The 15,888-nt window shown below is 41.4% G+C and overlaps 1 protein-coding gene across 2 annotated transcripts in view; it reads left to right on the forward strand.

Moving 5' to 3' along the window:
* The first annotated feature begins 6,191 nt into the window (after positions 1-6,191).
* WASF3 (WASP family member 3) overlaps positions 6,192-15,888 on the forward strand; it is a 67,290-nt gene continuing 57,593 nt past the window's right edge. For both annotated transcript variants that reach the window (XM_034060168.1, XM_034060167.1), the window contains exon 1: positions 6,192-6,297. The gene's annotated coding sequence lies outside the window, so the exon portion shown is untranslated. The remainder of the gene's footprint in view (positions 6,298-15,888) is intronic.

Here is a 15,888-nt window from a genome sequence, read left to right on the forward strand (position 1 = left end):
CCAATCTGAAGAGACTCATACTTCAGGCTTTGTGGGTACCCAAGTGTAATTTGAGACAACAGGAAGCTGAGGATATAATGTTTAAGATGGAAACCTAATGCAGTGATTGCTCTTCGACTTTGCATGATGAAATGCGCATTGTGTTTTGAGGAAGAGCATAATTTCCCTTGCTTTCAAATGGACAATATAGCTAAATCATACTAGCTTCAGCCAAAAAGAAGAATAAAAGCTACAGAGCTCTCATGCTGAAACTACGTTGCTAAGGACAATTAAAGATTATACTTCACAAAAGAAATCCATTAAATACAGCATTTCCAAACTTCATTACAAAGAAAGATTGTTATTTTCTAGATTAAAAACAATGTTGACCCTCAGTCATGTGAGCAAACATTTAAGTATGAATTATTTACTGATGCTCAAAATCTAAGTACCTTATATGTGTGAAAATCCAACTCTGGCCTGCCTGGTGTCCAAAATGTCTGTCTTTCACTGAGAATTCTAAAACATCATTTTGTGCCTCTAATGCAAATATAAGTGTTCTATATTAGAATCAATAGATAAGTAATCAACTTTAATATAAACATGATTTTTAAGGAAATGTTGAACTTCAGCTCCCTTGAAAATGTTGGTATAGATATTTTTACATTGCTGAATGCCATTCTTTTTAGGAGCTGTGGAAGATTGTTTGGAAAGTGGTAATCAGAGAAAGTTATCAAAGGTTCACTGTTACAACAGAAAAATGCTGGCTGAAATTCTCCAGGGATGTGTCCTGAGTTTGGCAATCTTTTGCATTCAGTGACCTGGTATGCAGAAGTAGAAAGTATGTTTAGTGCATTTGCAGATGTCACAAACCTGATGGAGTACCAATCAAAAGGATCTTGACAAATGGGGCAGCTGGTCCAAAAAAGCAGGATGAACTTCAAAAAGGAGAATGCAAGGTCTGCACTTAATCTGGAAAAATCAAGCGCATTAACACAGGATGGGAAACAGCTGACTAGGCAGAAGTTTTGCTGAAAAAGATGTTGAGGTTACAGTGACTCACAAGTGGAATATGTATCAACAATGTCATACTATTACAGTAAAAGCAAACATGCGGCTTTGCTATTGAGTACTGCGTGTCTAGCTCTGTGCAGTGAACTTCAGCAAATGTGGAGGCAATCCAAAAGAAAGAAAGGAAAATGACCAGAGAATTAAAAAACATGTCCTGTGAGGCAAGAACGAAAGAGCTAGGGGTTTATTTTGTTGAATTAATGGCTGGGGAGATGTGAGAAGCTTTCAATTTATCACAGGTTGTCATCTGTTCTCCACATCCATTGTGGATAGCATGAGAAAAGAATGTGCTTAAATTACATTATGGAAGAGTTACATTAGATATTAGTAAAAACTCTCTGACAATAAGCACTGTACAAGAATGCAGGAGGAAATTGTAGAATTCTCTGCTTTAGATTAAACACCTAAAATAATCAAACATACGTCAGTCCATAACCATATCCCTCTCATTTAATCAGCCTTGGCACAGGAGGGTGCATAAAGATTTTTTGATGTCATTTTGGCCCTATTTTCTCTGTCTCTATCACTACTCTCCTTATTTAATTTTAGTGCGTACTTTTCTATTTGCAGTTAATTTACATATATATTTGAAAGGTGGTCTCAATAAAAATCTGTCTCACTTAATCCAAACTATATGAGATTCATGCATTTAATTTTCTTCTTTTCCTACTTTTACCTCAGTCATTTATTTCTCAGCTTCTACTCTGGGACACCAAATGCCAAGCCCACTGGGTAAGCCTAACTTGTGATTCATCTGTGTATAGCAGTTGGGGTCAAGGAGCTGAAGAGGGGAAAACATGCTTCTTGTCAAAACCCTGGAAGGAAAGAAGATGTTCTCACTGGCCTTGTGTCACTCTCCTACCATACAACAGGATATAATAGTGCACTTGTCATGGGACTTCTAAGAAAGTGGCTAAAGCCACATGATGGTCAGATATCTAATCTTCATGCTCTGGTTGTGTCTAACTCTACCCCATAACTTAAAGTCAAATATGATAGTGGAATATGACACTGGTGCAATCACTCTTCTATGTGCTTCTATGGACAGGAAGAGAGATTTCCCTCTTGCTGAAAGCCAGTGGAAAGTGGATGATTTCAGTTTGTGCTGGTAAACTTTGCCCATGCTACTACAAGAGAGAAAGACAAATCAGATGGAGTGAGTCTGCCAATAACTACTGGACATCAGTCTGGGAGCAATCAAACAGTTACCATGAATCTTTCAATATCCATGTCTGTTTATGGGCTCAGTAGAGTGAGAAAGCAGCTTGGGATAGAACCCAGCTACATAAATCGTCTGACACTGAGAATATGTTGCTATCCCTTGCCTTTTTATTTTTATCCAGGAGAGCCTATTTTACCCAGTAAAAGATTTCTCTCCCCCCCCCCCAACATTGTACCTCTGTTATGATTGGTGGTCGTAATACAACAAGGCATAGAAGTTTATGAAGGGGCTGGTGGGTCTGCTTAAATCATACAGCTATAATGACTCCAGCCAGGAGAAAGAAAATTTTGCTCATCCGTATCTTGATATACCACAAGTTCAAACATTTCACAAAGCCCCATCTGCACAAAGTCAGCTACCTTTGTGAGCATTCCTTTTCTTTTTTTGGATTAGGTATTTATCCTATGGTTCTTGTTTTTAGCTTCATCCCATTAGTCCTAGCAATGCCCTGCATCATGCAGCTGCTAAATCAACAGTCTATTACTAGCTTCAGCTTTCTGTAGATCATTTTTAAAACTCTCCAGAAATTTCGAATCATGTCTTCCATGTGTTTATTTTCATAAACTGACAATGCTGTAAAACCATTAATACATTATGTCCACTCCTGCTACAGATCACCAGCCCCTCTTTCGTAAGATATCCTGCTACACTACCAAAGTGCCATACCCAGCAAAGAAAAATGAGTGCTTTGCATAGCAAATAGTTTTTATGACTTACAGTTAATGAACCTTACTATTAATTGGCAGAATTACAACTCTTGTTTAGCTGATGAAAGTAGCTGTCTTGAAAAGTTATTAGGCTTCCTTTTGTTCTTGTCTCCCTGCATTTTTTTTCTCATGATTGATTACACAGTGCCTCTTTGAACTTATATTGAATGTTTCCTTTGAGGATCTACTTAACATCTTGGTTTCATATACTTTGACAGTCTTTCAGTATTCCAGCAATATAGGGATATGAAAAGGAAAACAAATAAAAACAAAAAAAAGAAGCAAAGTAGTTTATAGTCTCACTAAAGTATTTCTGAAAAATATTAAATAGCATGGAAATACCCATGATATTGAAAATATGAATAGTATTACAAATACATACACAGCCTTATCAAGGCTAAGTAGTTTTGTGTTAATGGAAAATACACTCCATTAACAGAGATGTAGTAATTCATAAAGCATCTTACGTTGTGCATTGCCTGTATCCACTAGCTATCCTAAATCAATTACCTCAGCCAAGACACGGTTCCCCTTTCTCTGGAGTGCTGCTGTGGCTGGAGGGAAAGTGATTTATTTCAAAAGCTGATTCAGCAAGAAACTCTTCAGGGGCCTGTCAATGTCCCAATAATAATCAGAGATGCTGTAATGATTATCAGTGGCGTTGTAAATCATGGGCGTAACATTACTTATTTTAATATTATTCAGCAATTTTGTGTTTCGTGAAAGGCAAAAAGATCTCTGTATCATGAAATATGCTCTGCAGCAGGAAGCAACAAGCAGTATAACAGACTTTGAAAATAATGTTTCTTCTTATGCTCTACTTTTTGTGTTGTGAAATTAACTATTCAAGAAAAGGAGACCCTTTGAAATCTGATCTAAGTCAGTGATATTATAAGCAGATATTAAGAAAATGTCACACTTAGTTCCACTTGGAATTCCATCTTGGATTCAGCATCCAATAACCCCTCCCTTTTCATTACAATCTGAAACCTTATTCTGCCTGCAAGTGAAACTAATACAAGAAAGATCAATCGTGAGCATGTCCAACTTGTACCTACTGCCCTCAAACGATTTTCCTGTAGCTTTTCTGAAAAATAATTCTGGTTCAGACAAAAACGGATTCAATTATTCCTTGCAGATAATCCAACCACCTTTTTATTGTCTCTTCGTGAAAGCTCAGTATGGATTAAACTCAAATTGTTTGGCAAATTTGCCTTACTTGCAAATTTGAAAGCAAAGTCAAAACACCAGTAATAAAGCTCTGCCTGAGTTCATTTTTTACAAGATGTAGATATTTTTTAAAATAGCATAAAAATACCATGAATAAAAGAAGAAAAAGAGATCTGAGAATGAATCCAAGAACCTGGAAAGCAGCTGGAACAAAATAAATGTTAATAAATACCTTGCATCACTCAGACTGCTGACTTGTATTGATGCAGCAAAAAAAAAATTACTGGTAGTGATAGGTCTGTTTGAGATTAATATTTTTCAATCCTCAAGATCCCATTTTCAGCACGAAAAAGTATCATTGAGTAAGCATGAATGCAGCTGCCTTTTAACAATGTCAGGTCGTTTTCCCTCCATTTTATCTTACAGTCTCTCAGGAGTTTCCTCTTCCTTACTGCATGCATGTTTTAGGGAAAATACTATCTTTTTGAATAGAGAATGCCTTTTTCTCAAGATACTATTTTCCTCTTACGAATTTTGTCTTAGTGTGTCTTATGTGGAGTAAAAAGGCCGCTGCATCCTTCTTTTGGGGTTGTTTAGTGACTTCCCTGTTTGCTTTGCAAGCTATCATAAAACTGTCACCATCTGCACTTCAAAGCTGGCTTGCTGCTTTTTGTTCTGTAACCCAGAGTGAATCCAGCAGTGGTTCTCAGCTGCTGCATCTTAGCATGTACAGTACTGGTAACTTAAATACAATTCTGTTTTCTATTTATTTCTTGTGGAAAGGAGCCCATGTCTTTGCTGAAAGGCAAGTGTGGATGACTGCAGGCAGTGGTACAATCGGGTCTGAGTTCAGTAAACTTCCGACTGCCAAAGACGATAGACTCAAGATGGCATTCTGTAACCTGTACTTTCAGTGTGACTATTGAAGCGCCCTGAGCCATTAAAGTTCCTTTGCCGATTGTTCTACCCCGCCTGCCCCCCCCCCGCCCCCCCCCCCCCGGCCTCATTCTTATGATAAAGTCCGACTTATTTTTTCTAAAGGCTTTGCAGCGAGCAACAAAAGCCCCGCTATCGGGATAACCACAAAGGATGAAGTCTCAGGCAGAGCGGGCAAGGGGACATTGTTCGGGCTGGGTCAGCAGCTGCCGCCCTCACAATGCACCCTGGGCAAAGGCTCCGCCGCGGTCCCAGAGCCGAGCCCTCAGACCCCGCCAGCATTAGTTTGTGTAAATATACATCTTTTTAGGCAGGAATGACCAACAGCTGGATTCGGTAGCAAGTGGGTCTCAAAGGCAGGCAAAGGACAGGGATGGCGGTGGTGCAGGAGAACGCGTGTGGTGCCCGGCATGTGGGCAGACTGCCGGCGGAGACCTCTGGCGGGCAGATAAAGGGCCGTGGAGAAGGGTGGGTGAGAGCGTGGGCCGCATCGCAAGGCGGGGAGCTGCCAGGCGGCCGTCGTGGCTGAAACACGAATCATGGGCGCCCTGGGGCCCGCCGCTGGGCCACGACAGCCCGAACTTCGCCTCTGCGTGCGACAGGGCAGCGCGGCCCTGAGATACAAGGGGTCCCTGGGCGCTGCTGACCAAGGGGGCCCGGCTGCTGAGCAGCTTGTGGGGGAGTGCAGTGAGGCCACCCCCGCGGCAAGAGGCAGCTGCCCCTGAGAGGCATGTAGATCCTGGGGAAGGAGGGAGGGGCAGCCCCACTCCGGCCAGGCAACGGGAGCCCCTAAAGCAGCCTCCACACTTCAGGGCCTAGAGCTGCCGCTCCGCCAGAGGGGAGGAGGTGGAGGCCTGGGGCAGCCGGTCAGCGGGAAGAAACTGCCCGCCCCCACGGCCGGCAGCTCGCGAACCGCAGGTAGCGGCCGCTGATTGACAGCTGTCCCCGCCCCCCTGGCGTGCTCATTGGCTACTGCTCGCGCCGATCAGCAGGGTGTGCGCAGAGCCCGGTATGCCATTGGCTGTTTCTTCATCTCCGCCTCGCCCCTCTTGGCACGCAGGAGAAGGGAGCGAGGGGCGGGGCTAAAGACCGAAGGGGCGGGGCGGCGGTGATGGGCGCGGAGGCTTAGCCCGCGAAGGCGCTCCGCGGCGGCTGGAGCGGGAGAGCGGCGCTGGTGGCGGCGGTGCGGGATGGGACGGAGCGCGGCGTCAGGTGGGTGCGGGGCCGCGGTGGAGGGGTGGTGGTCCCCGGGGGTCCGCTCCCGCCGGGAGGGGCGCTGCGGGGCAGCAGCCGGTCATTAACGGTGTGTCACCGCGGGGATAATCCCGCTGTGGGAGCCCCCTCAGCGCGGCTCTGCCTTTCCCCTCACAGCCGCCGTGAGGGAAGCGGCGAGCTGCTCCCTGTCCTCCGGCCCGGGTTGAGCTGCCCCTCTTGGGGCCCTCTCGCCTAAGCCGAGGGGAAGCTTTGTTCCTAGCCCTCCTGCCGGCCTCGGCCCCTCGCCAGTCCCCGGGGTGCCTTCCCCTTCCGCCGCTCGCTCTCGGATGGGGGTTGCTGAGTCCCCCATGTCTGTGGTCTGAGATCGGGCTCTCGAAGTTGAGGGTCGCGGGTGCCGTATGCCCCGATTGGGCTGCGGGGAAAGCGGTGCCCATCCCCGGGACTCGCAGGTTCGGGGGACCTGTGTCTCCACTCGTGTTTCTCCCCCTCCGTAAGTGGCTCCTGCAGCAGCACCGCGGCGTGACACCGGCATGTCGTCTGGTGTCCAGCGTTCTCCAAGTACTTAATAATGTCTTTGGCTTTGAAGAGCGTAGGTAGCACTTAACTGCTCGGGAACTTTTAAAGCTTTTTGTTTTCCTCTCGTTCGTGGATTAATTTTTCTTTTTCCATTTATATCTTAAGTGAATTTGTTGCTGAGGAGAAGCTTGGAGTCTGAGTGAGCGCAGGCATGTGAAGACAGGGATTTATTGCCATTGCTGAATGTCTATTGCCAGCTGAAAAGCGGCTAAGAAATGCTGTATTCATTGAATACCTTTTCTTCCTGTTTCTGATACACTTCAGTAACCACTGCAGATAACTAACAGAAGAAGGGCTGGTGGGTTTAGGCTGAACAACAATCTGTGGAGTGGGCCAGTGCTTGAGTGATGGATTATTGAATGCAGTTGTGAGATTCCTTGATAGAAAATACTTCAAAGCACAAATGGTTCCATTTGTGTGCTATTAGTGCAGGAATCGGAAAAAGCTGTCTAGCTGTGGTTCTTTGTGTATCTTTTGTAAACTACCAGGAATGAGGGGAAAGTGTTCCTATTAGAAAAAGATGGGGACAAATTATGAAAGCAGACAGGAACTTCAAGAGGCTTCAGATCTGAGGATGAAGAGGAGGTGGTTGTTTTGCTTTGCCTATCACACAAGACTGGCCTTTTTTTTTTTCCATTCCCTTTTTAAAGCTTTACATAGGGTATCAGAAAGTATTATGTTTAGAGGAGGCAGGCTGTTGTTTTGACTTCGCCTGATACAGTGTTTTCCATAGTAGCTAGTAGTGTGTGTGCTTAAAGGAGGGAACGAAGTGATGGAGTAAGGCTGCAGTTCTTGTTGTCCAGCATGCTGTCTGATACTACAGTGATCTGTGGCTCAGATGCCCAGTTGTGTGGTCTAACATCTGGAAGTTGACATGATAAGGGATAATTATGTAGACTAATACTCAAGTTGGAAATCTGTTAGATTTCAGTTAAAAGTTACAATGCTTGCAAACATGAAGATTCAAGATTAAACCCTGTATTTGAGCTGTGGAACTGAGCTTTCTTAAGTGTTACATTCAGTTACAGCTTACTTTTGTCTTTAAGGTCTCACTAGAAGAAAATGCACTAAGATGGAAGGATGGTTATCTGCCTACACAAAAATAAACACCCTAAGCTGTTCTTACTCAGTGAGAATGCGCTTTCAGTAAGTCCTGTAAGAAGGATGGTTTATCTCTTCAGTTGTGACCAGGACCAGACCGTGTCCCCCTTGAGTCATGTGGAAGCTTGATTTACTGCCAGCTGAATTTTGGGGACGAGTTGTGCAAAGCAAACTCTTCCTGTTGCCTGCTGGAAGATTAGTTTTGTGTCTGTATTGCTTGTGGCACTGTGAATGTAGTTATTAGTTGGTGGACATAAAGGTTTTGTTGCACATGAAATAATATATAATTGAGCCAGTTCTCTTTCTTCTTATCTGTGGCTGTTTTTTTCAAATAAAGAAAAATTAGAAAGCATTTTTGAATCAGATACTATTGTGTATAATCAAGACTATTGTTTCAGTTACTGAAATTGTATGGTCTTTACTAATCCTCCTATTTTCTGTGGAAGTAATAAAAGATGACTTTACATGTCAGAAATAGAATTGTGCTTTAACAAGGGATTTTCATAGTAGGAAAAAGTTATTGAGGCTTCATGTTTGATTTATATGGTACAACACATAAGGCATTTAATAGTTAATTGCAGCATAAACCTTCTTTCTTTTTCAGTATGTGCCTTGTCTGTACAGCATGTCTCAAAGGATTATGATCTTGGGAATAGCAGTATAAACTTGCAGATCAGCTGCTCTTTGGAGTGACTACCTCAGTTCAGGTTTATTTACTTTATTCTTCAGTGAGAAGCTACATGCCATATATTCTTCTGAAACAAACATAACAGTGTCTGCAGGCAATATTCCTGTATGGAGGAAAGAGGAAGAAAAGCCATCGTGTGATAAATTATAGGAATATTATTTTGAAGTTTCTTATATACAGTGATCAACAGGATGGGATTTCTGAAAACCAAACCAAACTAGAGCAGATACTTTGGTGAATAATCCCAGAAGAGCTGATGGTAGCTGAGTGTTTAAGTCATTCTGTCAGTGTCATCTGGACAGTGAATTAGCTTTGCAAGTCTTTCCGTTTTGATTAAACTTCCTGCATGGACAGTTACATCTTGATGTACTCTTTGTTCTTTTGAGCCCTCCCATAGCACTGTCTTCCAGAGATTTCTTAACTGCTTTCGGTGAAGAAGGAGCAAGAAGTGTTGCAGTCTGTTCTTGCAGGCCTGTCTTTAGTTGGTGTGTACTTGACACTGTCCTGTAACTGAGCTTGAATATGATACAGGTTGTATAGTACAGCACTTCTTGGTGTTTTTATTTCAGAGGTGATGTATTGATGTCTTCCTGATTCATGTGTGGCTCCAATTAAAATTTTGGATGGGTGGTATTACTTCAACTTCTTTTTATTTTACTAATTGCATAGGACACTGAGTTACAGGGTCTTTATCAGGTGAATTGCGCTGCTAGCATGAGTTACTAACCACACTCTGTGTGTCCCGTGTGTTATGGTAGTAAGTTTTGTTAATTACCTCAATAGCAGAAAGGTACTAACTTACAGTACAGGTGAGAAGTTGTTTTTGTCAGGTGCATTCTAGTTTTCTAATCTTAAAGCCATTCAGAATATGAAGATCATTAATAGGATCAGATTACAAATACATGTCTCCCAGTATTATATACAACTGTACATTGACTTCAGCAGCTTCCTGTACAAGGAGTACTACAGATCACAGATTGTTATCTGCTTATTCTCCTAAAAGCACAAATAGAGATAGAGGGTGAGTATTAACTTCTCCATGTGAAAGATTCACATACAGAATAGCTATAATACAAGAAAATCAGTGACTCGACCAAGAGTTAAATTGAGGCATGTTGAGCCATAGCTCTGTAGCAGAACTGCTATAGCACTTATATTCTCTCCTGAGAACCTAGTCTGCCTTTAGAGGTAATAATGAAAATAACCTGAAGCTACACCAGACCTACTTGTTCAACTTCAACCTGTGAGTGCTTTACTTCACACTTGCTGTTATTTAGGTCTGACTGTTCAGAAGCCAGCCTGTTAGAAAAGCTGTTGAAATGTGGCACTGGGGTGTATTTTTTTAACTGGAAAAGCACTGTTGTATTTTATCCCTCTTTTAAAAACTCTGAAGTATTTTTAGCTGCTGGTAGATGTCATTTCTTTCTCCTCTGCCAAAAGGGAAGCAAAACATTTGGAAAGAAATTAAGAAATTTGTGTGTTGAAACAGCTGGAGATCAAAATGGAGGTGTTTGCGCTCATTTAGGCTGCAGATTAGGAGTTTATCTTGTTTCATTCCTGTATCTTTGGCAGGTGAAATGGCTGGAGAATTTTTTTTGAAGGCTTCTTAGTATTGTTAGTATGGTACGCATTTGTTGGATTTCCCTGGTTTGTTTTTTTTTTAACCCCAAATTTGTTTGTGTTAGGGATTTAAAAGTGTTCTGTATTTCAACACATTATCAATTAGTTTTCCTTCCACATACTGAAATATTCTGCCATTAAACTAATTGTGTTTCCTGCATCTAGAATTGATCACTCTTATGTGTTGGGGTTTTTTTTGGTGGACCTTTCAATTTAGTAGAATTTTTGTTACTTTTTCAAGATTGTTGGAGCTTCCTCCTGTTGGTTACAGATACTCTTCATTCTTAGAGATTTGGTAGCCAAATACAGTGATAGGAGACAATATGTGTCTCTAAGAGTAGAACATCTTATGCCAAATTTATGTGCTTTATTTTTGGATATTCATGATACTTGTGCCATTTGCATACCTTATCCCTGAGTTAATAATCTTTTGTATTTTAAAATATTAGAAGCAGAAAAACTTTACTCAGGGTGAACTTGATTGATGTTTGTGGGTTTTTTTTTAATGCTGATGTCAGCCTAAAACAAAAACAAGAGAAAAATATTTCCCCATCATCTGTATACTATGAAGCAGATTATACTTTATGTAGGCTTTCTTCTTATCATTCATAACTGCAAACCTCCTTGTAACAGGGCTTTGCTAGTAAGTATTGGAAAGAACTGACACAGACTATAGAGTGCTTAGTTAGAGAGTTGGCTAAACATTAGTGAATATAATATAGCTAAATGTCTTGGACGTGGCTGGCATGCAGATATTTTTGCTGTAGTTTTTGTATCCATCTTGCATTCTGTAGATATTCAGGTTTCATAATAGTCTTCAGAATATGATGCAACCTTTAAAATGTTGGCAAGTGACACAGATAAAGTATGCATAGATATCAGTGGTAATCTGAATCTGTTTGGAGTTCATATTTTACAGTCATCATAATTGATATAAATAGAAGTAGCCTGTGCTCAGGCAGTCATAACTTCCATTAATCTGTCAAACCAGAATTTTAGGTTGACTTAAATGTATTCTTTTTCAGGACAAGAAAAAATGAGATTTGAAAATGTTGTGCACAGAATTACAGCCTGGCTTGTTTTCTTTCTAGTTCTATAAATCAGACCTCTATTTTACTGTTTCTTTGGCACAAGCTTTTTATTGCACATCTTTGCTGTGGAAATCTGCCCAGTACAAAACTATAGACTAATTTCTTGTGGTAAAACTCTATCAAGCATTGTTCATTTACACAGCAGTACACACAGATAAATTTATATTGACAGAAAATACTTATCATCATTAAGTTCAAGTAAGACAGACTTTTTGGAGCCTTACCCAGTGGTTATCATAGATTGGTTTGTGTTGGAAGGACCTTGAAGTTTCTCCAGTTCTAAGCCCCTGCCATGGGCACGGACACCTTCCTCTAAACCAGGTTGTTCCAAGGTCCTTCCAACCTGGCCTTGAGCACTGCCAAGGATGGGACAGCCACAACTTCTCTGGGCAACCTGTGCTAGTGTCTCATCGCCATCACAGTGAAGAACTTCTTTCTAATAACTAATCTAAATCTCCCCTCTGTCAGTTTAAAACCATTCCCCCTTGTCCTGTCACTCTGTGCCCTTGTAAAAAGTCCTCCCTCAGATTTCTTGTAGCCCCTTTAGGCACCGGAAGCTTCTTTAAGTTCTCCCCGGAGCAGCCTTTTCTCCAGGATGAACAAGTCCAACTCTCGAAGTCTGTCTCCTTAGGAGAGGTGCTCCAGCCCCCTGATCATTTTTGTGGCCTTCTTCTCATTGGCTCAGTCAGGTCCATGTCCCTCTTGTGTTGTTGCCACCAGAGCTGAGCACAGGTATTCCAGGTGGGGTCTCACAAGGGTGGAGTAGAGGGGAGAATCACCTCTCTCCTGTACTGGTATAAAAAGCATATTGTTTGCTTGTTGTAATTATGCATTAGTGTGGTTTTGGGATGGATTGTTTTTTTGGTATCTGGATATGCACTTGCTTTAGAGTTCTACATATATGATGATTCTCAAGTCCTCTGTTAGCCTTGTGTTGCTTGGTGATGAAATTTCAAAACTGGGAAGGAAAATTTAAATTATAAATAGTGAAAATGCTGTTTAATGCATGATCTAAATGAAATGGATACATAAAAATGTTCAACTTTGTAGCAAGTGCTGCTAGCAATTACAACTTGCCATTTTGCATAAGCCTGTTATTTGATAATTTTCATTAGATAAAGAATGTTGAGATACTTTGCTGTCATTCAGCTTTTCTATTTTCTTTGAAGTTTTCTTGAAATTGGCTTCTTCAGTCTTTCTAAGTTAATGTCATGCTTTCAGCACATGTAACTTTTATGTATATTGAAGCTGTTTGCTGAACAGTTAAGTATTAAAATCAGGTGCTGTTTGGGCTCAGGCTGTGCTAGTAGAATGTAGAGGCTCCTGCATCTTGTTGAGTTGAAGTGCTCTGTTTGGATGGCCATGTTCAAAGGCTGCTGCATGTATTTTCCTGTTGGGTTACCTGAGTGGAACTCCTAATTTTTATGGGCTTGTCTTTTAATACTGATCACTTTCTGTCTTAGCATTAATGTGTTACAGATTCCCCATTTAGGAAACACTTGTGTCGTGTTGTTGGGAATTGGAATGATGCTCTATTTTTCTTGGAATGCTGTAATTTGCTGCTTCTGCCCATATTTGTCTATGCTCTTTAGTGTCATTTAGCTTGCTGGGTTATTAGTCAGATTGTAGCATGCAGTAATAGTTTGGATTACTGTGCTTCATGGTTTATAAAGCTTATTTAATATTCTTAACCTATTGCTAGATTGTGAAGGCTGAGAGAATTCATGGAATGAAATACACCAACAGTTTTGGGTTCTGCAATATAAGGGTGCAAAAATACTAGAGTGCATTCAAAGGAGGGCAGCAAAGATGATGAAAGGACTAGAGGGCATGATTTATGAGGAGTGGCTGAGGATGCTAGGTTTCTTCATTTTGGAGAAGAGGTACTGAGGGGTGACTCATTGCTTTCTACAACTTCCTCCTGAGGGGGAGCAGAAAGAGACTTTTTTTTGCTGATCTTGTCTCTCTGGTGTCCTGTGACACACGGGATTGACTTAAAGCTGGGTCAAGGAAAATCACATTGGATAGTAGGGAAACATTCTTTGCCAAGAGTGGTGGTCAAGCACTGAAACAAGCTCTGCAGGGAAGTGGTTGAGCCCCCAAGCTCAGGGTTCAGGAAGTGTTTGGACAACACTCAGGTATCTGGTTTAACTTTTAGGCTGCCATACTTGGAGTTAGGAGTTGGAGTTGATCCTCCTGGGTCCCTTCCAACTCAGGATATTGTATTGTTCTATGATAACATGAATGGTATAACGTATTAGTGGTTTAGAGGCCTTAGAGGACTATAATTTCACTGACTGTTTAGAAGATAACATGTGCAAAAATACTTCCTTTTATTGTTGATATATTAATAGACACTAAAGGTGAACAAAGCACCTCATCAGTGAAGACTGAAAAGCATGTGTAATTCAAGTCTGGTTGCCAAGGCAGAGAGAAGATAATATTAATGCTTTGTGTAAAGGACAGTGAGTGTAAGTTGGGAATTACTGGAGCTCTGCTGGTTTTTGTAGGTGTATGAAATATGACTACTGGGGCTTTCTTCCTTGGGCTGGTTAACCAGTTACATGTTTGTCACTTACTGCAGAGTGAGAAACTGTTGACATGTGGTTAGTAGGGGCTGGGGTTCAAACTGAATCAGTGGGTGCAGTTTGTTCCAGTAGTGGTGACTGTAATGGCCACCAGAGGTCAAGTATTCCCTTTTTTAAGGTTTATAGTTATTGTATGCAGTCATAGCTGATGTTGGCAGCTGTTGCCTATTCCTCCAGTAGCTTTTCCTTGAGGCCCAGCATGCTGTTCTTGTAGTTCCTTCCTTGAAAGGTTAGAAAGGGCTAAGTTGTTTCTTCTTTCTGTTTTGGTGTCCTGCAAGTTAAGGACAATGGTGTTTGGGTCACTGTTGCGTGCCTGAGTGGAGAGGCCAGTTAGGGCAAATGAACATACTTAACCACTGGATCCATTAACTCACTTAATTAAAAGGGTTGGTAAAGGTATAAACAGAGTCTCTTCTGCATTCCAACCATAACTATTCTATGTTTCTATGATTCCCGTGACTTGGACAATTAAATGACATTAAGGCATGTATTTCCTCATAACTAGTGACTTTAGTTCTTCAGCTAATGGATCCCAAGTTTCTTGTACATCTTTGTAGTGACTGCCACTTTTCTTGTTACAAGTAGTAATTAGCTTGAGTATGTAATGAGTGGTGGGCATAATGTATCACAACATGTTAACAGTATTTCAGCAAATGTTGGAGTTGATTTCTTGACGTTTGTTTTGAAATCCCACAGTGGAAAAGGTCCGTATTCTATAATGCTGAGGAAAACCATTGATCTGCCGTGGACTTGGTTTTGTCTTAACAAAGCAACAGGCAGCTTTGGAGACCAGTGTGCTACAATACAAGGCCTGGGAAGCTTGTTTTACTTTGAAACTTCAAACAGCCTTTGGAAACACTTCTTTGAGAAGTTTTTCTGCCTCATTACATGTGAATGAAGAAATTAAGTTTCAACTTCTGAATTAGAAGGCAAGCTTTGGTGAAAATGTGGTTTTTTTTTGAGTTCTTTCTTCTACAGCAGTTAGAGCTTGCTGCCGAATTTTCTATAGAATGTTGAAATTCTCTGGAACTCATATCAGCACAGGTTTATTGTAGAGCTATTTCCTGGCAAGGTACTGTTTTTCTTTTTAAAGCTTGGCTGCTGCTCTGAATGCTGAAACAGCTGCAAACATGGAGGAGATAACTCATCATTTCAAATAAAGCCTATGTTTGAATTTGAAGGTGCTTTCATGCATGTATTACTGGGTTATTTTGCACACAGTTTGAATATTGAAGTTCCTTATAACCTCTGCATGCCACCTCAGGAGCTGCTGCTAACTCTGTCCTATTTACAAGCTGTTTGGTTACAGTTTCAGGTTATCAAACTGTGCAGTAGAAGAAGGCTATATGCCAGGCTATACTAGAGAAGCCGATCTGCAAAGCACATGCTTTCTATCCACCCTTCTTTTTGCAGGAAGAATGAGGAAGTAGTATTTGGACAGCTTAATTTTTCTTTTTTTTTTCAAGATAAAGGGGATCCTGTCTCCTTCAGCTCAGTTGGCATACTTCTCTTGAAGCCCTCTGTTTTTCAAACCCTACAAGTCTTCTTGCACATCTTCACTGTAGCAATCACTTTGTAGCAAGTAAGGGTTGCAGGTTGTGCATGGCAAGTGTTGGAATACCGAATGTTGAAGTGATGTGGTTCAAATGCCTTAAAGAGGAGTGTCTTGAGAATGCAGGAGGTATGGTCTTCCAGCCCTCAAATGAATGTAGCTGTTGTAACATTTGCCTCTGTCATCAAGCACTGCTGGTACCGTTGTAGACCATCTTGAAATTTCAAGCATCCTTTGATTCGGGGTGGGTAATTCTATGCAAGCACATAGATAAGATTAGGAGCAACACTTAGTCATAGCTCAAGCTAATAATGCTGCAAAGACATTCATGTTTAGTTGCTGAATTTCTGTCCTGGATTTGCACTCCTAATG

This window comes from Melopsittacus undulatus, chromosome 2 (assembly GCF_012275295.1).
Source record: "Melopsittacus undulatus isolate bMelUnd1 chromosome 2, bMelUnd1.mat.Z, whole genome shotgun sequence".
Classification (NCBI taxonomy): Eukaryota; Metazoa; Chordata; class Aves; order Psittaciformes; family Psittaculidae; genus Melopsittacus; species Melopsittacus undulatus.